Source organism: Lutra lutra, chromosome 9 (assembly GCF_902655055.1).
Source record: "Lutra lutra chromosome 9, mLutLut1.2, whole genome shotgun sequence".
Lineage (NCBI taxonomy): Eukaryota > Metazoa > Chordata > Mammalia > Carnivora > Mustelidae > Lutra > Lutra lutra.
In genome coordinates, this window is record NC_062286.1 from 72,311,092 (window position 1) to 72,334,920 (window position 23,829).

Here is a 23,829-nt window from a genome sequence, read left to right on the forward strand (position 1 = left end):
TAAGTTACAAGTAGGCTTTGATGACATGAAATAAAATTTAGGAACAAAATCCAAAGGAAATGAGAACTAGCTGGAACCTAGATAATGGTTTTTTTGTTTTTGTTTTTGTTGTTGTTGTTGTTGTCTTGTGTTTGAACCTAGTTTCTTGTCTTCTTGACTTAACTATAGTAATGAAAAAGTTGTGAGTACCTAGTTCTATGAACATAATTATTTTAAACTGGTTTGATGCCTCTTCTCAAGAGTACCATGTTCTAACCAAATAATTCCATTTATTTACTGTGGAGAAATTTTTGCATATGTGCTTCAGGAAACATGTACAAGAATGTTCATAACAGGAGAGGGTAAGAAAAATGGCAGTGCCCTTAAGACAGACTGTTAAGGGGTGGCAAAGGACTAGCAGTGCATCAAGGGGCTCTGGGCCAGTAGCCTGAGTTCTTGTAGCCTGGCCCTTGAGGCCACACTCTGGAGCAGTGGATCTTCATGGAGCCTGTTGGGCATGTTGTGCCTGCAGTGGCCACCACTGGCCTTAGATATGGCAGCTCTATGACAGCAGATGGAGATAGAATATGTGTTTAGGCCTTGAGCTTTGTGCTTTGGATGAAGCCCAGTGACTGGCAAAGAGAGCTGACTTGGAGCCTGCATTATAGAGAAGCCAATGAAAAGAATGACCACCACACCAGAAGCTAGACAAGAACCTTGTTGTGTTGGTCAAAGAGAAGCTTGGGGACCGGCATGTTTGGTACTCCCACAGGCAGAATGGCAGCCCAAGAAGACCATCTGAGGAACAGCTGAGCAAACCATGGCTGCGCTCTGAGGAAATGACATGGAAGCCAAGTTCCTGGGAATTGCACCCTGTGGTCACAAGTTCAAGTTCCCTCAGGCAATGGGGACATCAGACCCTTAGGGCCAAAGTATTCTTCAAAGCATTGCTATCAACTTTTCCTAGGTGGGAAAGAAGGACCATCTTTCTGGGTCTGTAAGGAGGATCTGGGTGACTATTTGAAACCAAAATACCAGGTCTAGGTTGGGGGATTTCTCTTAGACCTCTGATGTACTGTGCTGCGTATGGATAATACTCAGCTCTGTGACTGGGGCCTCATGGACATTGTGTGGTTGCTCCATCTTTGCAGGGAATAGCATGCAGCAAACTAAATTCAGAAAAATAAATGAATTTATCATTAAAGAGAAAAAAAGAATATTCGTAGCATTAGAGGTAATGACAAAGAACTGATAATAGCTCACATGTTCCCTGCTGAAGAATCAGTAAATAAATTGTATATCTATATAGTGGAATATTATACAGTGAAAAATCAATGAATAGGAACATTTATCTATATGGGTGAAACTAGAAGCAGTTTAAGTAAAGAACCAAGTTTTAGAAGACTATGTAAAATATGGCATTGTCTTATAATACTCTAAAATAAGTAAAATAGTGTTTGGGTTGGAGGGCCTAGTGGATTTATTTGGTTAAACTTCTGCCTTTGGCTGGGGTCAGGGTCCCAGGGTCCTGGGATCGAGCCCCACATAAAGCTCCCTGCTCAGTGTGGGGCCTCTTCCTCTGTCTCACTCTGTTGCTCCCCCTGCTTGTGCTCTCTCTCCCGCAAATAAATAAATAAAACCTTTAAAAAAAATAGTGTTTAGGCAGCTTATTTTTTTCTAGTGACTTAACCAGGAAGATTGAAATTTCCTGCAATTATGAAGAAGAGTTGGAATTAAAATAAGCCTTTTAACTTATAAGAGTTGGTCATAGTGAAATGTCAAAAATTGGCATATATTAAATTACACTGTAATGGTGAGTATTCACCAGCATTAAAAGTAAATTGATAATAGGCTATAGGAAAACATAAAAGGGTTTTTAGCATTTATTTTTAAAAGCATAATTTATGATTAGTAATTCTAATTTTTTTAAAAGATTTTATTCATTTATTTGACAGAGAGAGAGAGATCACAAGTAGGCAGAGCAGCAGGGAGAGAGACGGGGGAAGCAGGCTCCCTGCTGAGCAGAGCCCAATTTGGGGCTCGATCCCAGGATCCTGGGATCATGACCTGAGCCGAAGGCAGAGGCTTATTAACCCACTAAACCACCCAGGTGCCCCAGCAATTCTAATTTTTAAAAATGAAAGTAATTCCAAGGTTCTTTATTACTTATTACTGATTATGTGAAAGATGAGAAAAAGTATGACTGGCAATTATAAATAGCATAAAAGTTATGGTAGCATTTCCAGATGTTAAAATAGTATGTATTTTAAAACTTCTGAAAAATATTCAAAGCATGAAAACATGTTGCCAATATAATTGGAAACTGACACTGTAAGAAGTTGAACTATAATCTTCATAGTTTATGAATTATTATTATTATTATTATTATTTTGAATGATTATTTTCTATCCTTTCCTGCTATGAATATTCTTGTACATGTTTCTTGATGCACATTTGCAAAAATTTCCCCAGGGTAAATAAATGGAGTTATGTAGTTTATGTCAACTACATAAATATATATGAATGTATTCATGACACAAGTTTTCTTGTAGGCATTGCTATTGCTCATTTTCATCTAATTTATATTTTCCAGATTTTCCGATTTATCTAAAGTGGACATTTAAAAAAATCTTAAATAATAAGAAAGCGATAAACTCTTAAAAATGATGTATTGAAGGCCTTAGAAAATTTTCCTTTCAACTCGTCCAGCTAAGCTTTCAGTGTGGCAGAAAGAGCACAGGCTAAGCATCAGGAGATCTAATTTTGCCACTAACTAACAAGCTTTGTTAGAAAATCTCTTTGAGCCGATTTTTTTGTCTTTAAAGTGTCCAGCCTATCTCAAAGGGCTTTTGTGAGGATCAGATGGCATAATGTATTTGTAATCTCTTTAAAAGTACAAAGTGCTATACTAATGCTGGTGAGACAAAACACTTTCTTCCCAAAAAGTGATGGGTAACTCCTAGGCAACTTTTCTCCCTGTCCTTGTCAGAAGATCACACATAGTGATTCACCTATCTTGTCTTGAACAAAATGAACTTTAGTCATTCAAATGGGCAATGTGGACAAAGAATCCAGAGACCCAAATAATAAAATTGTTGAATTCTCCAGAGTCAAGCTAGGTGCTGTCACTGGACTTAGTATTTCAAGATGAAGTAAGGTGGGATAGGCTAATGGTCCCTAACCCAGCTGGAAATATGACGTGTCCCAGTACAGAGAGCAGCAAGGAAACACTAGAAACACTTAAAACTTGGGCCATACTTAAACTTGATAAAGTAGATACCTCAACATTCTTAACTTACTCTAAACAGTTTTATGGCACCTTAAAATAATGGTTTGGTTGGAATATCATGGGCAGAGTAAGAAAAAGGATAGTTCTCATGAAGCTTGGGAAAACTAAGGAGGTTAAGGATATATCTAATATGAATTTTTAGATAAGTTGGACTTCGACTTATGGATGATGCAAAGATTTAATCTGAAACCTACTATCTAATAACTCAGAGGTCTCCATTCTGTCAGTCCCTGTCACAGCTGGAAAGCCATGTGATTAATACAAGAATTGGTCATCCTAATTATCATGGAGAATATAGGAATTATAATTCTGACAACCTGGAAGTCCTACTTTCCAAAGAAGAAAGCACTAAAAGTAAAAGAATCATTGTGAATGCTCAATAATGTCGTGGTTTAAAATTGGTGACTTCCTTAATTAGGCATATGTTCATTCCATTAGATTTGTTTTTTGATTATAAAAACAAACACAAGGCAAAACTCACACTTAATGATGAGTCGGAAGAAGGTGAGTGAAGTTCCTTAACATGCCTTTAAACCTGTGTTGTGTTGCTCAAAATTTTTGTCATGTTTTCTTTTGAATAAAAGCGGGTAAAATGATCTTCCTCCTCTCCATCACGTTCATCACCCAGCTAAATTGGGAGAACAATTGAGATGCCCTATGTGAGAATATGGAATCATTCTGAATAAAAGCAGGAATATACAAGAAGGATACTTTTAGCATGTTACATTCCTGAGAGGGGTTTTGAGTATATTGAGTACCTCTGAGTGTTTTCAAAGACCAGAGATTTTATATATATATATAAATATATATATATATATTTTTTTAAGTGCATGGTTATTCTGATAGGAAGGAAAACATGAACACCTAGAAAGTTAATATAATCCACATGAGTTGGAACAGTATAAAATGATGTAACTATGAAAACTTGATTTCACTGTAGATTAGTTTCATGAATTATTTTCATTTTTTAAAAAATTTGGATATTTTACTAGAATGGGTGACATTTTAGTTACTGGAAAATTTAAATCATTAACATTTTGAGATGAAAAAGAGATGACTGAAAAGAAACCATGAACTGAGGATTCAGAAATAAAATATAGTAAACAGTGTATTATTTCAAATGACAAGAGATTTCTCTATCTACTCTAGCACAGACAGTTCTAAGCCAACTAAAGGAATCAAGTCAAATAGTTTATGGCAAGTCTAGTCTCTAATCAGACAAAATCCTAAGATGTAAAGAAACTCAAAACGTAGTCATTAATAAGAGGGACTTGTGAAATTCTTAAAATCTGTATTGTGACAGAAAAAAGTCTATGTCTTAAAGTAGAAGGCCTAAGTTGTGACACTGATTCTGCCTTTTGGTAGTTGGCTGACTGGGTGAATCCACTCTGTAAGCCCCAATTCTCTCACTGTGAAATGGGCAGTAAATAATAATTTGCCTGACAACTTTAAAGAGTTTTTATAGGGGTCGAATACATCAAATGAAATAAGCAATTTTAAATACAGTAAGCTGAAATGGATTCTACAAAAGTAAAGCATTAATAACAAAATAGTCTTAAAAATATACTTTTTTTTAAAAGAATTTATTTATTTGACAGACAGAGATCACAAGTAGGCAGAGAGGGAGGCAGAGAGAGAGGAGGAAACAGGCTCTCTGCTGAGCAGAGGAGCCTGATGCGGGGCTCGATCCGGGGACCCTGGGATCATGACCTGAGCTGAAGGCAGAGGCTTTAACACACTGAGCCACCAAGGTGCCTCCCCAAAATATACTTTTTAAAAGAGAAATGTTTTATTTAGTAGAGTGAGCAAGCATGAGTGGGCGGTGGGGCAGAGGCAGAAGGACTAAGCAGACTTTCCGCTGAGGCTGGAGCCCCAAGGCAAGGCAGGGCTCATCAAAGGACCCTGAGATCATGACCTAACCCAAAGTGAAATGCTTAGCTCACTGAGCCACCAGCTACCCCCAAAATAGACTTTTAAATTACATTTTTTAATACATAAATTACTCATTTGATTAAGGTCTTACCATTTTTTGTAATAAGCTGGTAACTTTTTAGGGGGTTCTACACCCTAAAGCCCATGTTAGACTTTTTTCTGTTTGTTAGCCAATATTCATTTTGGGAACCTAGAGTGTGTACTTCATTTTGCTCATATGGGCTGTTAGGTTCAGAGAAGTTGCTATTTAATAAATTCTAATTTTAATATTCTCCATGGCTCAATTACTGGCGTGAAATTCTCTAATCCCTCAACACATTTCATTCTTCTAAAGAGAATTTTTTTCTGTTCCTAGATGATTTTCTCATCTACATTTTATTCTTAATGAAAGATGTAATAATAGAAACACTTTTTACTTTCTCTAATACATAAATGAGAGAAGTAGAATTTAACTTTTTTTCTCCTGATGTTTTTGTGTCTAGGTTACCAACTGGTGAGCTTCTGTAAGATCATTCTCTGAGGTTGCTCGCTGGTGCAAACCTCTGAGCTTGGCTCTTAGATTCCTCATACATTTCTTAGCCAGTTGGAAGTTAGGATGACATATATAAGGGTTCATGTAAATAATTTATTTGGTAGATAAGATATGTGGATGCTATATCCCACACAAAGAAATGTTTATACTTTGCTAAAATGTATCTGAATACAAAATGAGCATGAAATAAATTCACATCTGTCCCCACAATCAAAATAAAAAAAGAAATGCTCAAGAAACACAAATTGTGCTGTGTTTTCATAACTGAAATAGGACATAGAACACTATTTTCACACAATTTGGATGACCTAGCAAAAATTACTGAAACCTGTGGGCTAGGTTTTTGTTCGTTTGTTTGTTTTGTTTTGTTTTGCTTGATTTCTACACAAGTTATCATGGGCTTGAATGACTTACAAAAGTGAACATTTTCACATTTCCTGCAAGCTGAATTATATGACTACTCAGGAGTATTTTTCACCTCTATATTTTTCTTCTGACTTACTGATGTTGGTGTTAAAGGTAATAATCAGTAATCTAAAGGGGGAATTCTTTCTCTGTCTGTAGAGCACATTTTTCATTGAGGAAGAGAAGAGAAAATGAAACAAATACCCAAGCAGCTATAATATTGGGATAAAGAGACTAAAGAAAATAGAATGAGTAACATTTCATGCCGGGCTTTCTCATGCTTGGTTCTCAGTGACTCTCAAACTGCAATAATTTGAAGAAAAGTTGTCAACTACTAGAGACTGCTAGAACAAAAGCGAAACCATATTGGAGGAAAATCAAATGTATAGAAAAGCTGGCCAAGTAGCGTAGGTAAAGAGAATAAAATAAAGACATGAAAAGAATAGTAATGAAAATGTGATGTCCCAAAGATGCTTTAGTGAGAAAAGTTTGAAAACAAACCTGGTAGATGATTATTCAAAGTCTGGTTTTTTGTTTTTTGCTTGTTTGTTTAGAGGTAGGTTTTTGAAGTATAAGAAGGAAGAACTTGATTACAACCAGTTTCATTTTTTGACTTTGTAATACACAAATGTTTTTGGATATGTAACTATAAGGAGGCTTATGTTCATAGATGCACAAAGATTTTTTCATTTAGAGAACAAGGAAAATACATTGGCCCTGCACGTCTGAACTGGCAGCATCTGGAGCATACAAAATGGATGTTCCACTAAGTGCTTCTTCTCCAAGGCTCCACTGATTTGAATGAACTAGCCAATTGGAGTTTGTCTCCTCTTCTCTCTGGTACATTGATTTCAGCGTGGACATATTGATCCCAGACTTTCTAGGTGGTTCACAAACAGCTCAGGTTAAATTAACTTGAGGACACTGTTTGAAAATGCAGAATTAATCTCACTTTTTCATGCCTGTTATTAAGCATTGTTTCCAGAAGATCAATCTTTTAATTACATTGAGCCTCCCTACTGGTGGCTCTCTGTAACAAGAAGTATATTGTGCACTGACTGGAAAAATAAAGAGAGAGGAAAAAGATGGTTTATAGCACATTGCCTTCTCTAAAGTGACACCTTTAGGGTATTGAATGTGGTCTGGTCTTCATCAGCATATCGAAGATCGTGGTCCTGTCATTCATCAGTATATCATGAGTTCACACTTGATGGAAATAAATTATAACTATATGCTAATATTTATTGTGTGCTTTGTAATAGGAATTGTCCTAAATATGCTAAATACTATATATCGTAAAGTTGGCTCTGTTATTCTTCACTATTTTAGAAGTGAGGAAAGCAAAGCTCAGTGATACTCTGTAGTTTGCCTGTGGCCTTATAACTATAGTGGTAGAGCTGTGTTAAATTTAGCTCTGTCTTACCCCAAGGTAACGGTATTAATTCAGATGTTTTTCTTTTTTTTATGCAAAATTCAAATTTTTCTTGAATAGCTTAATGCACTGCCATATTTTTTATTCTTTGTGTTGTGGCATTATTTTGGAGAAGTAGGAAGGGCAGGAATCATACTTACCACTTTGCAGATGGGAAAAACAGAAGCCTAGAGCGTTCAAGTTGCTTGGATTAAGTATAGAAGAGAGGAACAGAATTAAATATATATCTTCTCACTGTGAATGTCTTTTTGTTTCAAGATACATTTAAAATGCTGCAAATTCTTTGCAAATCCACTATCGTGAGGTGAAGTCTAATTCCCCTCCTCTGTGATGTGAATGACTTGACCAGTATGAGGGAGTGGAAATCACGTTTTCATTCTTTTGAGGGTTGTTTTGTTCTGTTTTGTTTTTGTAAGTTTCCAAGGTTTCGTTAAAAGTCTGGCAGCTTCTGCCTAGACTTGGTCCAATCACTCTGGGGGAAACCAGCTGCCCTGTAGGAAGCTACTCTGAGATAGCCATTCTGTGAAGAAGCCTGGACTAGCTATCCTATGGAGAGGGTAAGAACAAAATGCCTGGCTAGATCCAGCTGCTCTGATTGTCTCAGCCCAGATACCAGACAAGTAAATGAAGAAGCAGCTTTGGACCTATGAGTCCTGGCAGCTGCAATGTGGAAAAGAATCTAGGAGTCCAACCAAAGACGGAAGCAAATCCTCCGAGGCGGTATCTCAGGAGAGCTCTCCCAGACAGAGCCAGCCATTTCAGTGATTGTCTTAAGGTCCCAGCAGCACTGGGTACATGCACCGTGGACCAGTTGTTCCACCGAATGCTAGAATGTTATGGTGTTCTGCTATGTCTCAAGTTTAGTTTATCTTCTCCATAGATGAGCTGTTTTATTGCGGGCTTTAAAGGTTTAGTTCTTGAGCTATAATAGTAGCCACAGATTTCCAGTGAGCCATTATCCTCAGACACTCGGGGCCATGTCCTCAAGCAGATTTGAAAATCAATTACAGGCTTTAGTCCCCTGTGAAGTTAAATAAGGTGCACTGATTCTTAGGGAATTTTAACTTTTTATCAGACTCTTATGATTCAGGCCCTTCAAAATATAGGGACCTTAAAAAATTTTAAGAATGAAGTGAGATGATAAACTTAGGTGTGTATTGAGAAGAGATGCATGAATGCATGAATATGAACTTCTAATGATGGAATGTGCACATTATACACTATCATACCTTCCAGGAATTTTTCATAATTTATTAATAGTGTGATCTGAGGTGCATTTTTCTCTGCATAAACCTGACCCCACTCCCTTTGAATCTTACTGCTATTTTTCCGGGCTCACTTACGTTATTCAGATACTGTGGTGGTGAGGGGTACACATTTGACCCAAGAGAATCTGGGACGTAATCCTCTCCTTAATGAAAAGTGTGAACAGCTACTGTAGGCAGGCTTGATTTCCTGCTTCGCAGCATCTGTCATCAACCCATAGACTTAGGAGATCACCCACAGGGGAATATCCAGTCACAGGAGCTGCAAAATATATTTATCTCTTGTCCATTAAATTCCTAACCTTTCAAATGTCTGGGAGCTACATTTTTTCTCAGATTGGAGAAAGGGTTAAAGAGTAACTCCACACTGTATATACAAAAGGAAAGAAGAAAGATGTGCTGCCTTCTCACCTGTGTTATCTTTTTATGCTGATTCTGGTTCCGCTCAAATATAATCTGGGATGAAATAGCAAGTTACAAAAAGTAACTGGAAACAGAAAAATAGACAAGGCAGAATTAAGGACATTCCCTTGGAGACTTGGATTTATATGGAGTTGAATTTTAGCTTTTCTTTCTGAGGAGTTGGGGCAGCAACATTTGGTGTACTTCTCTTACCTGATTATTATCCTCCCCAAATGTCTGCTACTCACTTATCAAAAATCTACCTGGCATTAGCTGAAGGGAGAGCAGTACTTGTAGGATTTTGAAACGCTGAATCTACACCAGGCTTCTGAAAAGCTGCTGAGGAGTACCATGGACTAATATACCTAAAACATAGATAGCAAACTTCTCAAAGTTGTGTGATACACTGGACTAAAATGACAGTGGGATCTAAAGGATTCACAGATGTGTCAAGCACTGGGAGTGGGAAATAATGTAACTGAGTAGAGTTACTGGGAGAAAAATTCTTTCTTGCTGAACATTAGCTTCCTATCAGATCATTTCAGTCAGAAGTTTAAATCTAATTGTCCTATTGTGAAACACCATGCAGCTAAATGAATACTTATTTTTTCTCTAGTCTACAAGTTAGGAATAAAGTTCAAAAATACTAGGGTTAGACAGGGATCTGCTGACCAGCTGGGTCTTCAAATATAGTCTTGTTTATCTCTAAGTATGTCCTTGAGCACAAGCTGGTCCAAAAGACAAGTCATTCATAATAGTTCCTTAAAAGCTTTCCTCCGGGCACCTGGGGGGCTCATTTGGTTAAGCATTGGACTTTGGGTTTCCACTCAGGTCATGATTCTCAGGGACATGTGATCGAGTGCCCCCACTGGGCTCCATGCTCAGCAGAGAGTCTTCTTGAGATTTTCTCCCTCTCTCCCAGCTCGTCACCCCTCTCTCTGCTTGTGTGTATGCTCTCCCTCGCTGTCAAATAAATAAATAAATAATCACCTATCCTGTGAAACATTTCGACTGTCACTTTAAAAAATAAATAGATGAAATTTTTTCAACTTCAATTTAAATGTACATTCAAGAACTCAAAAATAAACATACACACTATAGCCACAATTACTGACCTAGACAGATTATCAATATTTTGAAGATTTTTTTTAATGGCTGATAAATATTAACAGGTAGAATCAGACATTGGAATCTGATTTGACAATGACTGGGTTATCTCTAAGCAGTGCTATAATTAAATTTTCTGATTAAAAGCTGATCTAATTCTCTTATCCTGAGAACAGTAACCAAAATCTCTTAACATATGCTATAATGTCTTGCAAGGTCTGAGACGTATCCCTATCTCTGGCTTCCATTTGAATCACTACTCTTCCCTTCTGCACTCTTCTGCACCTGTTCCCCCACTGTCTTTTATTCCCTAGAACAGTCTATTCACTACCACAGCCACTTTCACATTGTTTCAGCTACAGTAAAAGTATACTTACAATAAATTTCACTGTTGTCATATGATATTGTCCGGATTCTTTGCTGCTTTCCTTTTCTGTCTCCTTCCACTCTACCATTCATATTAACATCTAGGAGCAAGAAAAACACTATTACAGAAATATAAATCGTGATAATATTCTAGATTAAGTGAAATCAACATTATGTGGCAAACTCAGTCTTTAGTGCAGCCCATAAAAAGATGTTAACACTGTATTCCGTGGCTACAACAGCCATTCTCTGAGGGATCTATCCAAAGACAGAACCCAGAAATTATGGCAATATGTTTTTTCTACACTTGAGACTACAGAATGAGTTATTTCAAGTTGCAGAAAGTATTTTTGCATGGCAAGGCAACACAGTAGTATAAATGATACAGAGTATAGATAAAATTCCCAGTATTTAGTCTGTCAGTCAGTTAGCTGGTCGTTAAGTAGAGGCAGATCACTGTGTGATATACATACTAATTTCAATCTGGCAACACCTGCTGTTCTGGAAGATAATTTTAAGTCCTACAGCAATGAACATTTATAATTTGAATGGTTAGGCACTCATAGAAACCAATGGAATTTCATTGATGGGAATGATAAAAAAATTATGAATAAATTTAAATAAACATTTTTCAGGGACAAGAAAATAATGTAGCTAGTGTCAATGGACAGGGCAAAAAAGTATAAAAATGGGGTGTGTGTAATAGAAATATTAATCTTCTCATTTTTGTCTTAATCCCCGGTACATGGGATTAAGCCTTAGGGGTCATTGTCAATCCTTGCTCAACCAGCTTGAGTTTCTGCTGTCACTTCAAAGCTTAAGTATTTCCTCTAGCCTTTCTCGTAATTAGACATCTAATATTATTTTATGTGGGTCGTCATATTAATCTTTGAATCCAGATAGAAATTTTTATCTTTGAATGTGGTTGGATTTGCCCCTTTCTCATGCATAAGAAATCAGGCAGGAAGTGAGTGGTTTGGTTAAATTGTGGTTGAGAACAGAAGGGTCTCTTACATTAAATTTGTGTACGTAGATCAAAGTGTGTATGTGTGTATATGTGTATTGAGGAAGGTAGTGGATGATAACAATAGCTAAGATTCAGTGAGATTCTTGTCCAGAGGGTGGCGAGGTAGGGAAGTAGGGAAAAAGATGGATGGAAAATAGGCAGTGGCTGGAGGTTTACCCAGAAGCTAAAAATAGGCTGGAGAGTCGGGCTAGTCAGTAATAAGAGCCAGTAAAAGGTCATTGTCTGGGCTTATGTTGGAGACCAAGGTCCTGTGCTCAAGCAGCCTTTGTTACAAAGCACCCTAGTAGAGGGACTATGTTTACTTTCAAATGAGTGCACTAGATGAAAAAGCATGGATTCTAAGTGATGATAGCTGCATAGACTCTGCCCACAGAATGTCTGTGCCTTAAACCCTGTCTTTGTTGGTGGTTGAATCCTCAAGTCTGCCAGTCCTCCATCTGGATTTAACTATTTACATCCTTCAGTCTCAGGGTCCTCAAGTCATATTTTGGGTCTACTATGCTTTCAAAAATTAGACTTGTTACACATTCCTTTAACTCTGTATTATCCTTCTATCAGTGGCCATTGTTTTTAAGAAATTGCCAAGCTTATTATATAGCTATAGGAATTGGCTATGTAGTATTGTCTAAGGGTTAGACACATAGATCAGTGTGACAAACTAGATAACCTAGAATTACATCCATACAAATAAACACAATGGGTTTTGATAAAATGCACATGGAATTTAATGGAGGAATCTTCATGAAATGATGCTGGAGCTATTAGACATCAATACTACTGCTACTACTGCTAATAATAAAACCAACCCTGACCTGAGTATCACACTGTATATAAAAATGAATCAAAATGGATCATGGATCCAAATGTAAAACCTTAAATTCAACAGGAAAACTCGAAGAAGTCTCTGCTCAATGATTAGGCAGAAAGAGTTCACACCATAAATACATTCCATAAAATGAAAAAATGAGACATTAGATTTCATTGAAATTTAAAAGTTTAGTCCTATGAAAGACTTTTTTGGAAGAATGAAAACACAAGCTACAGAGTAGGAAAATGTACTTGCCAGCCTCCTATCCAACAAAGGACTAGTATCTAGAATATGCAATGAAATCTTGAAACTCAGCAGTGAAAGATCAAAGGGCAGAGCAAACGAGAAGACATTTCACTGAAAAGGAAATGCAGATGACCAAAAAACACATGAATAGATTTCCACGTCATTAGACATTAGGGAAGTGCAGATTAAAACCACAATGAGATATTGCCATATATTTATCAAAATCACTAAAATAAAAAATAACACTATGTGCTGGTAAGAATGCAGAGAAACTGTATCACTCTACATTGATGGGGATATTATAAAATGTGACCTAGATTTTCTGGAAAAGATTGTTGGTTTTTTTTTTTTTTTTTGAAACTATACGAGAACCTACCATCTGACAGAGAAGTTGCCCTCCTTAGGTATTTATTCCAGATACATAAAAAGTTAGGTTTACACGAAAACCTGTATGTAAATTGTTATGGCAAGTTTACTCACAATAACCAATAATTGGAAACAACTAATGTTAGGGTACGGAGTCGACCACCCCTCAATTAGAGAACACTCTCGATAATGCAAGTCACACAGCAAGGTTTATTTCCAGCTGGCTGGGGTCCAAGTATCCGCCAGGCGCAGCGGGTTTCAACAAGGACCCGGAGCACTCAAAGCCAAGGGTTTATATAGCATTTTCGAGGCACTTTTTCATAGCTACATACATATCTTACGCCCCACTTTGACAGTTTAACTTTAACCTTTTGCCACCCCAGTGTCACCCTGGTGCCATCCTGGTAGTTAAGTGAGATTTAGGTTTAGAAGAAATTTAACTTTATTTACATTTCCTTCTGCCTCAGCCTCCCTCCGTTTTCTGGTGGGGAGGGCGACCTTAGGCCTTGAGGAACTGAGCCCTTTGTCTCTGGAAATTGGGCCATTGAAGAGATAGCCCTTTTTGTTGTAAATCACCAGGACATTTGCAAACCAAGGGAGACTCCTGTCTTGCAGGATTGTGATCTCTGCAAGTTAACCATTTGTTTTCTTTAACATCTGGTCCCTGTGGTGCCATCGCCTAACCGCCCTGGTGGTAAACGATTAAGTTGTTTCTTAGGTTTTAGCTACTTTCTCTTATCTCAAGTTAGTGCGTGTGTGGGCTGGTTAGGGACGCTCAGTAAAATGGCTTCCCGGCCTTCAGGATGGCCATTCTTATGCTAACCCACTCTTACAGTGCAAGGTGCCGGCTTTTGCTTTGCCAAGATGGCTGTACTTATGTCAGGGCTAGACTCGAGAGGTGGGTACAGCCTTGTTTTTCTTGGCCTCCATACCTGGAGCTGGTTTCTGGGACTTGTTTTTAAGTCCCCTGGGGGAGGGGAGCAGGGACAGTAAAATAGGTCCTTACACTAAGATGTCCTTCAAAATGAAAGGTTAAACCAGTTGTGGCACATACACATCATGGAATGCCACTTGACAATAAAAAGGAACATAGTACATTTGTACCTAACAATGTGGATGGATCCCCAGAGAGTTATGTTGACTAAAACATAATCCCAAAGGATTATATAGTATCATCCCCAAATTAGAGACATGGAGAACAGATTAGGGATATGGGAGGGAAAAGGGAAGTAGATGTGGTCATAAGAGGGTAAAATGAAGGAGCATTGGGGGTACTGTATCAATGCCAATATCCTGGTTGTGACATGGTACTATGGGAGTTACCATTGGGGAAGTTACCCTTGGGAGAAATGGAGTACATGGTACACAGGATCTCTTTGAATTATTTCTTATAATTCTATATGAATCGGTAATGTCAAAGTTTATTTTTAAAACATTTTATTTATTTGAGAGAGAGAGATTCCACAAGCTAGGCAAAGGCCAGAGGGAGAAGCAGACTGCCCACTGAGCGGGGAGCCCTACACAAGGCTAGATCGAGAGATCAGGGATCATGTCCTGAGCTAAAGGCAGATACTTGACTGACAGAGCCACCCCGCTGCCCCTGTAATGTCAACATTTTAAAAAATGAAAAAGGGGGCACCTGGGTGGCTCAGAGGGTTAAAAGCCTCTGCCTTCAGTTCAGGTCATGATCCCAGGGTCCAGGGATCAAGCCCCACATCCAGCTCTCTGCTCCACGGGGAGCCTGCTTCCTCCCCTCTCTCTGTCTGCCTCTCTGCCTACTACTTGTGATCTCTGTCTGTCAAATAAATAAATAAAATCTTAAAAATAAAAATGAAAAAGGCTAGGGCACCTGTGTGGCTCAGTGGGTTAAAACCTCTGCCTTCTGCTCAGGTCATGATCCCAGGGTCCTGGGATTGAGCCCCACATTGGGATCTCTGCTCAGAGGGAAGCCTGCTTCCCCCTCTCTCTCTGCCTGCCTCTCTGCCTACTTGTGATCTCTCTCTGTGTCAAATAAATAAATTTAAAAATCTTTAAAAAAAATGAAAAAGGCTCTAAATGCAGTGTGGAGGAGTATTGTAGGGAAGTGACTGTAGTAAGATGAAGTAGTGAACTAGGAGGAAAAGAATGGATATTAAAGCTACGCCAGTGGCTGTGGTATTTGTGAGGACTCTAACAGTTTGAAACATGGAGATGGTAGAGTCAGTAAGACTTCCTGAATGTTTGGATGTGGGAGTACAGGAGAGTAAGGTATTATGGATACAGTCCAAATTTGAGGTTTGGATAATTGGACAGATAGTGCTGATGATAATCACTGAAATGGTTGACTTAAGAATAGGAAAGGTATGAGGAGAGACAGCCAAGCCAAAATAAGTATGTACGTATATGTATATGTCTATACAATGTACATAAAAATATACATAGTATATATAGTATCTATAATAGCCGAATTTGGAGAATATAGAGCTCTCTACTGTGTCAGAAGGAAGGATGGTGCATTGTATTCACAAACTATCTGCAACAGCTGCTATTGTGAATACTGAGCTTTGTTTTCATTACAAACTGTATTATCTAAACAGTAGGTGTTTGCAATGGTTGCGAAAACTTCCTGTGTTTCATTATTTTAAAGATCTAATTTTATTTGATGGGTGCTAATGAGAATGGTGAATTATAATGTCCAGAAAAGACCAGGTTTTGATGTGAGTCATCATCCTTTTTTTACCTTTTTTGTTATTATGCATTTTCTGTATTTGATTTTCCTTAGGCACATGTGGTGATGATGGGTGGAAACATGTTGCATTTCTGACACACCATGGACAATCACACCCTACCCAAACCTCCCCATGACAGGCCATCTTAGAAGCATGTCTGTTGCTGTTGAGGAAAAGGAGTTCCATCTTGCATCACCACATTTTGGCTAACTACCCTTGAACCCATGCAATGGAATATCTAGGGCCTAAATATTCCAGTTGATTTCATCAGTGTGCAATGAGAGAAGGAGTGAGCATCTGGAAACTGCAGCTCTCTCTGAAAGGCATAATTTTCCATTAATTTCAGATGAGAGCTTACTGGGTCTCAACTAAAATGCACTGCTGAGTTCTCCCAATCCTAAAGAAAAATAAGGGTGAGACTTTAAATTTGGGGAGTTGGTAGAGATTATTTGAATAACTGCATATTCTTGGATCAGAGTCACATGTATTCTGACATAATTGTTTTTAAAAATACGAAATCACATTATTTGTAATGGAGAGAGCTAAATACAGTGCTTGTATTTCATATTGTATTTTCTCCCTCTGCTGGCCAAGTGCTACATCAACACTGAAATAAACAAAGAAAGATGTTTTCTTCTGCATTATATAATTAGGCTCTAAAACTGGAAACATCTATTGAAAGGAAGAGTCCTAAAATGTCTTGTATATTTTTCTCACCTTCGGTGCCCTCAAGCAATCTGTGCACTGTCCCCTAAAAACAAAATAAAAGCCTTCTGCCCTCAAGGAAAGATTTATATTAGTAATGTCTACCTTGGTGTAATTTTAAGCCTGTAGGCCCCCTGGAAGAGTCGACTCAATTTCACGAACATTTATTGGGTCTATACGTGTCAGGTGCCCTACTAGTTGCCGGGCACATAAAACGAATAAAGTACTGTCCTTGCTGCACCAGGAACTCACAGTCGAGCAGAGAAGGGACATTCATAAACACTTAAAGTTCAGCATAAATGCTGCAAGGGAGAATTGTATAAAACACGAGGAAATTACAGATGGAAAAGGAATTTGTAGTCTGAAGAGGCTGGGAAAACTATAGGAAAAACAAATAAACAAAAATCCGACAACTGGGATCTGAAGCTTTCAGGATTTTGCCTGATGTACTAGGGTTGGTTATGGGGAGGTAATGAAATGAGATGGGCAAAGGTATGAGGGGATGAAGCTTCATTTATAGGTAATAATGACTAGGTATATGGCATAGAGTTAGAGTTTGTGGGTCCACAAAGTTAGGTTTGGACATCAATTTAAGATAGATATTCTAAGGAATCAAGACCTTGCCATATGAGAAGTGAGACCATGATTTTTTAAGCAGACACTTACCATGATGATCCCACCATATTTGCATTTTTGGGTTAATTTTGTTCATTATGAAGGAATGTGGAGCCTTGATAAGAGGGAGGGGTGGAGTCCTTGTGACAGATGTTATTTGAGACACTACTTACAGGACTAGTGGCATTCAAGTCTGAGATTTGGGTCTGGGCTGCTTTTCTCTCCATTTATTTACTTTCAGTCTTTGATCACTTAAGGAAAGGAATTCATGTCAGTTTGATAGAAATGCAAGAGATGGAAGTCATAATATTGCACCATAATTCCATAAATGCCTAATGTATAAGCAAATATTTAAAAAATAAGAGCATATGTGATTTCTAATTTTCTGAAGGACACTTTTAGATTGATTAATGCATACACCACATGATTTGCTTTGGACTAAAAGATCTCAAAATGCCTCCAAAGTTGTACCTTTTATTCTATGTTGTATTAAAAAAATTCTGTAGCATTCAGATAGAAATAAAGAATATGAGCTGATACTAAATTAATGTTCTTCTCTGCATATGGACTTACTGTCCCTGGGATCTTGGGAAGTTTTTTGTTTTTATTCTTTCTCTGCAGCAGCAAGACCATGTCTCATTTCTAAAACATGCAGATATTATTTTATTGGCTCTTCTCCCCTCTTCTTTTCTTTTTCTGTTTCATAGGTAGTTGGCTATGTGTTCTTGGTTAAATTAGTTGTGTTGAGAGAACCAAACAACTTGTGAAGAAACCTAAACATACCTTCTGGAAATACTTGTTACATAAGTTGATGCACTGAAGGGAGAGGATTGCCTCTTTCCCAAGACCCAGTTTCAAACTCAAGAAAGTCAAGTGACTTTCCTTCATGTCAGTGATCTCCCTGATGCAGTAAAGGGTTTGTATTAGATTCCTCTCTAATGCTCAGATTCTGTATTTTTGACATCCAAACAGAGTATCCATATTTGGCTCTAAGAGATTGTCCCATACTGTGTCCCCAGGTCCTGAACTGGAAGGAAGCCCTGCAGGTCTCCATCAGACAACGTCATGGCAAGTGAACCCATCCCAGACAGTCCTGGAGCCCAAGCAGCAGTATCAACTGAGGCCAGCAAAATGTAAGTCCAAATATGTAAAAGTTTAAGAGCCATCTGCTGAGTAAAACAGGTTTTACACTACTAAGAAAAGAAAAAAAAGCTCCATAGTGACAAGAGTTTATGGAAAAAAGGCTTATTTTAATGCTATAAATTTGTGATTAAAATATTAAAAGTGGATGAACTTAATTACTTTTGGACATGTCTGGGTGTTTTGTTTTGAGGTGACAATGTTTGGATGAGTAAAGAATTTAAAATAACTCCTAAATTGGCACATCTTTATTTCAGTAAATGTACTTATCTTGGCTTATTTTATCAAAATGACTCATTTTGTTATAATCAGGATTTTCACATAGTTCGTGTTCTAGTAACACTAGTAATATAAAGGTTAAAAATAGCATATATCCAATGTGTATAAAATTTAAATACGCATACAGCAATAATATAAAGTGAAAGATTGAAAAAGTAAAATTGTTTTTCATGTTTAAAAGTTTTTTCTTTTCTGATATACAAATTTCCTATAAAAATGCATTATACCCATTACAGTTGATTAATACTAATAATTTTAATTAAACTGTATCAGTAAGGATGGAATCGTATTTAACTTTTGAAGTAGTGAACTTACTAATTTCTTAAGTACAAATAACAAGATTTACAGTTCAAAGTCCATGTAAAAACAATAGAAAGTATCAGTATTAGTCTTAAGCTTGTTATTTCTAACCCCCATATATATAAATTTAAGAATAATATGATTTATTCAATATTATAGAACTGTTCCTCAGCCCCCTTGTAATTGTTAGGCATACCACACTGAGTATTGAGAGCCTCCAATTGGAATAGCCAGAAAAGGAATAAGATAACAAACACTTGGCACACTGAGAAATAATATTTTGTTAAAGAAAGTCTGTTACATCTGTGTGATCTCAGAGGATGTATTTAACAGTTTAATTAATTTGATTTTTTTTCTTAACCTAAGCATTTTTATATTCCAATATAGGCAGCGGCACAACCCATAAACTTTTATGGCATTTGGATGCAGTTGCTTTTTCTTTTTCCTTTTTTTTTTTTTCTCCTGAATGGTGTTAGTTATAAGAATTAATGTTTGGGTTTGGGTTCTGCCAGGCTCAAGTGCTCAATTCCAAGTGACAGATGCCCCCATGTGTCTTTACCATATTTCTGTAGTCGTGTATTTTAATATGTGGGTCCTGCAACGTGTGGTGCCCACGTCAGCACCTCTAGCCCAATCTAAGAGTGAGAGCTCTGGCATGGTATGAGACAGTCTTGTATAATATGTGTAGATAGTCTACATCATTGTCAGTCACACTTTCCTTACTCCTCTAGTAGCTACGTGTATTTTTGAGTGCATGAGACTTTGAAATTACTTCTTTTTTTTTTTTTTAAGATTTTATTTATTTGTCAGAGAGAGAGAGGGAGAGAGAGCGAGCACAGGCAGACAGAATGGCAGGCAGAGGGAGAAGCAGGTTCCCTGACGAGCAAGGAGCCCGATGTGGGACTCGATCCCAGGACGCTGGGATCATGACCTGAGCCGAAGGCAGCTGCTTAACCAACTGAGCCACCCAGGCGTCCCTGAAATTACTTCTTGAAGCACTTTTTCTGGCAGAGACCTCTCCCCTCATGTCCTTATCTGGGTGGGAAATCCAAGTTGGGGCAAAGAGGGAGATCATTGTGCAAGTATATAGGGTAAGCGGTATTTATCAATGTGGTGTAACTTTTTATTTGAATTTTATAAACTATTAAAACAAAGTTTTTAAAATGAATGATTGTATAGAAGAGAATAAGTTAAATGAATTTGTTGTTTGAAAATGGGCCATTTTACAAAAGTGAGTCTTGAGATTGAAGGCAGTCAGGGAAGATACATGGAAAGGCACATCACGGAAATTGATGGATGGCCATTTATTTTTATTTTTCTAAAGATTATTTATTTATTTACTTAACAGCAAGCGAGCAAGGGAGCACAAGGGGTGGAGGGGCAGAGGGAGAAGCAGGCTCCCCACTGAACAGGGAGCCCGATGCTGGGCTGGGTCCTAGGACCCTGAGATCATGAACTGAGCCCAAGGCAGAGGCTTAACTGACTGAGCCATTCAGGTGCCCTGACTGTTAGCCATTTAAAAAAAATGATTAAAAGATTAGAGAAAAGCAACAATGAGAAGAAGTAATCATTGGGGAAATCAAAATTCCTGATCTGGTTAGTCAGTTAAAGAACTATATTTTGGGTAAAACGGAACACTAGTGAACATTCCCATTATGTATATTAGCCACAGGAAACATGTTATGCTGCTTCTCATGATATTTGCCCTCCTTGGGCATTAGTTTCTGTGATGTTCTGTAGTTGAAGTTTGAGTCAGTGATTGACAGTGCTGAGGTTATTCAAAACCAAAGAAGTTAGAACTGGAAGGACCCCAAAGAAGACAAGTATCTAGTTTTTTCAGTTTACATATTAGGCCTTTCTACTCCAATTGGTTGGAATTAGTTACATTTCAATTTATTTAATAGAGATATATAATTTATATGAATTTTGCTCTAGTTGATAATTCTAAGTGAGTCCAGAACCTAGTTATTTTAATTGTGCTTCTAGGTTAATGATTTAATTTTTATAAGCAAATACCTGAATTCCGTATTTGTATTATCTTAAAATCTAACGCATCTGTTGAAGATTGTTCTGTCTTTTAGTCTTTATTTTAAAGTAATTGGTAGTTGCTTTCTCACAGCAGCATTAAATTTCAGGACGCAAAGATGAGCAGCTGAGATGTGAGAAGCTAGATAGGAATTATTCTCAAACGCTAAGTACAATAAGTGGCAGTAGGTATGCTTATGAGGAAATTGAGAAGGGAAATTTTGTAAAGCTCCAGAGCTGGTTGAGATTGTAGCACAGATGACTGATATCTCAAATATTAAAAGAGAAGGTGAACAAGATAAATAACATCTCATGATATTATTTATCAGGAATGTACCAACAGTTTGATAAACAAATATTAGGCACCAACATTTAATGAAGCAAGTTTGGCTTAACGACACACCTCACGAAGGTCTTAGTGCATTATACCCTATTTGAGGTGAAGTAGGAACTGACCATGGCTTTATCTTCAAGTAAACCCATCACTGGTGTAAGGAAGGCTTATGTGCCTGGCTAAGGGGCAGACAAATGCTTGAGTGTTTAATTTGAGAATATTTACTTCCAAGCCTCACCAATCCCTTCTTTTCCTGTCCTTCTCATCTCTCTGTGACCTCTCCATTTGTCTAAGTACCTGCTTGCCTGCAAACTCTAGAGGTATTCTAACCCCCTCTTTTTCTTCACACTCCACCAAGTAGTTATTTTGGTAATTGTTAAAAGTTTCCAAATCCATCCTTCTTTTTAAATTTCCCTATTTCTGCCTTACTTCAGGCTCTTTCATTCATTCATTAAGCAACATTTTTTCAGCTCTACTCTTTGTCAGGCATCATGTTTTGTATCAGGCATGCAAAGATTCATGAATCACAGCCTCAGCAATCGACAGTCCAAAATTCTCCAGCTTATTTAAAACAAAGTATAAAAGAATGCAGATGAGGAGCTAGATGTCAAAGTAAGAATGTGTTTGCAGAGTCCTAATCTGACATCTGTAAGTGGTGTGAAAAGTGTGGGTTGGGGCTGGGTGGCTCAGTTGGTTGATCGTCTGCCTTTGGTTCAGGTCATAATCCCAGAGTCCTGGGATCCAGTTTCGCATCATGTTCCCTTCTCCCTGGGAAGCCTGCTTCTTCCTCTGCCTGCTGCTCCCCCTGCTTGTGTGCTCGCTCTCTCTCTCTGACAAATAAATACATAGTCTTTAAAAGAAAAAAGTGGGGGTTTGGAACTGAAGAGTAGTAATAGCCTAATAACTGGCATGAATACCTTAATGACCACTGATGGGAGGACAGCTGGGGACTGCAGTGACTACACGTTAGCATATCTCGAAGACTTCGAGCATGGCCAGCAGTACCTCTCTTTCTGTCCACTAGTTGCCCTCCCTAATCCACAGCCCATAGTGTGTCCCTGTTCTCTGCAGCCTTGCCTGGGTCTGAGAATCAGATCTAGATTCACCACACTGTGCTGATAACTCGTTCTCTGGCACATGTTGGCCTAACACAAGACAAGAACTTGTGAAGATTCTTGGACAAAAAAAAAAAATAGTCTTGGCTATACAGTGATGCCAGAGATGTGATTTTTGAGAGCCAAGTGAATCCTGAGTTACTGACTTCATGTCTAACAGTTCCTTAGTCAACAAGAACAACAAAAGAATAGCTAACAAAGTAATCATTATCAAACTTGTTCCTGTCCTGTGGCAATTTTAATACTAGCAATGACTGTCATCCCCTCTTACAGGTGGGGAAGGGAGTGGAGACATACACATTTAAGTCCCCAAAGAAAGTTTTAAAATCCTATGCTAATAGAACTCATTAATGGATGGATAACTCCCAAACAGGAAAGAAAGGAGGGCTTTTAAACTCGTGTTCATTGAATAATTTTGTGGAAAAATCACTGTTCTTTTCCACCTTTGTGTATTTCTTGTTATTTGAGGGTTGGAAGTCACCCAGCTAAGAATCAAATCAATACCTGCCTTATAAGACAACTTAACCTTGAGTACTCCTAATGCTTCTACAAGCTTCCTTTAAGCTAGTTAAAACTGTCAGGTAGTCAAAATTAATATGAGCTCACTATCATTGACACATGAAGAAAGCATAACAAACCTCAAGGAATCAGACAAATGATATTCTACTAGTGATTAGAAACCTACACTTAGAGTCATTTAAAGGTTTTTCCTATCTGATCACAGCTTACCTTTCCAGTTTCATTTCATACCCGGCCTCCAAGGAGTTCTATAAACCACCACACTGTGTTGCCATTGTGTTAAGATAAAAATGTAATAAGTTCTTGCTGTTCACTCTGATCAGAAGACCTATCCCTCCTCCCTGGTAAAATCTTTTGAACTTTCACCAATACTCCCAATGAATCAACTCCTCTATGAAATTTAACATGGTTTTCTCTCATTTTCTCCTTTGTTCTTTAATAAGATCCATGTAGCATTCTATCTTTATAATTAGAGTTTTATTTCTTAAATCTAAGGTGTCATTGATTGCAATGTACCCCGTTACTTGACACATCATTAAGAAATAGAAGTGGTTCACATGAAACTACGATGCCTTCAGCTTCAGAAGTGATCTCTATTTCAGAGATAAATAAATAAATAAAAAGTAAAATAAATAAATAAATAAATAAATAAAATAATAAATAATAATAAATAATAATAAATAAATAAATAAATAAATAAATAAATAAAAATAAATAAAAATATAAATATATAAATAAAAAGTGTGTTTTAGAATTGCCAAAATATGGTAGTTGTGTATAGGACTGTTTTCCTCGCTGTATTGCTAAATTGTGAGCTCTATGACAGCTGGACAATGACTCAGTATTGTATCCCTAATGTCAGGTGTGCTGTTTGATACATAGCAGATCCCTCAGTAAATGCTCGTGGTAGTGTGCTTCCCCTAAATGAAGTCA

The 23,829-nt window shown here is 37.6% G+C and overlaps 1 pseudogene; it reads left to right on the forward strand.

Annotated features, from left to right (window-relative positions):
• Window positions 1–350: 350 nt before the first annotated feature.
• Window positions 351–904, forward strand: LOC125109832 (39S ribosomal protein L46, mitochondrial-like; annotated as a pseudogene).
• Window positions 905–23,829: the final 22,925 nt, after the last annotated feature.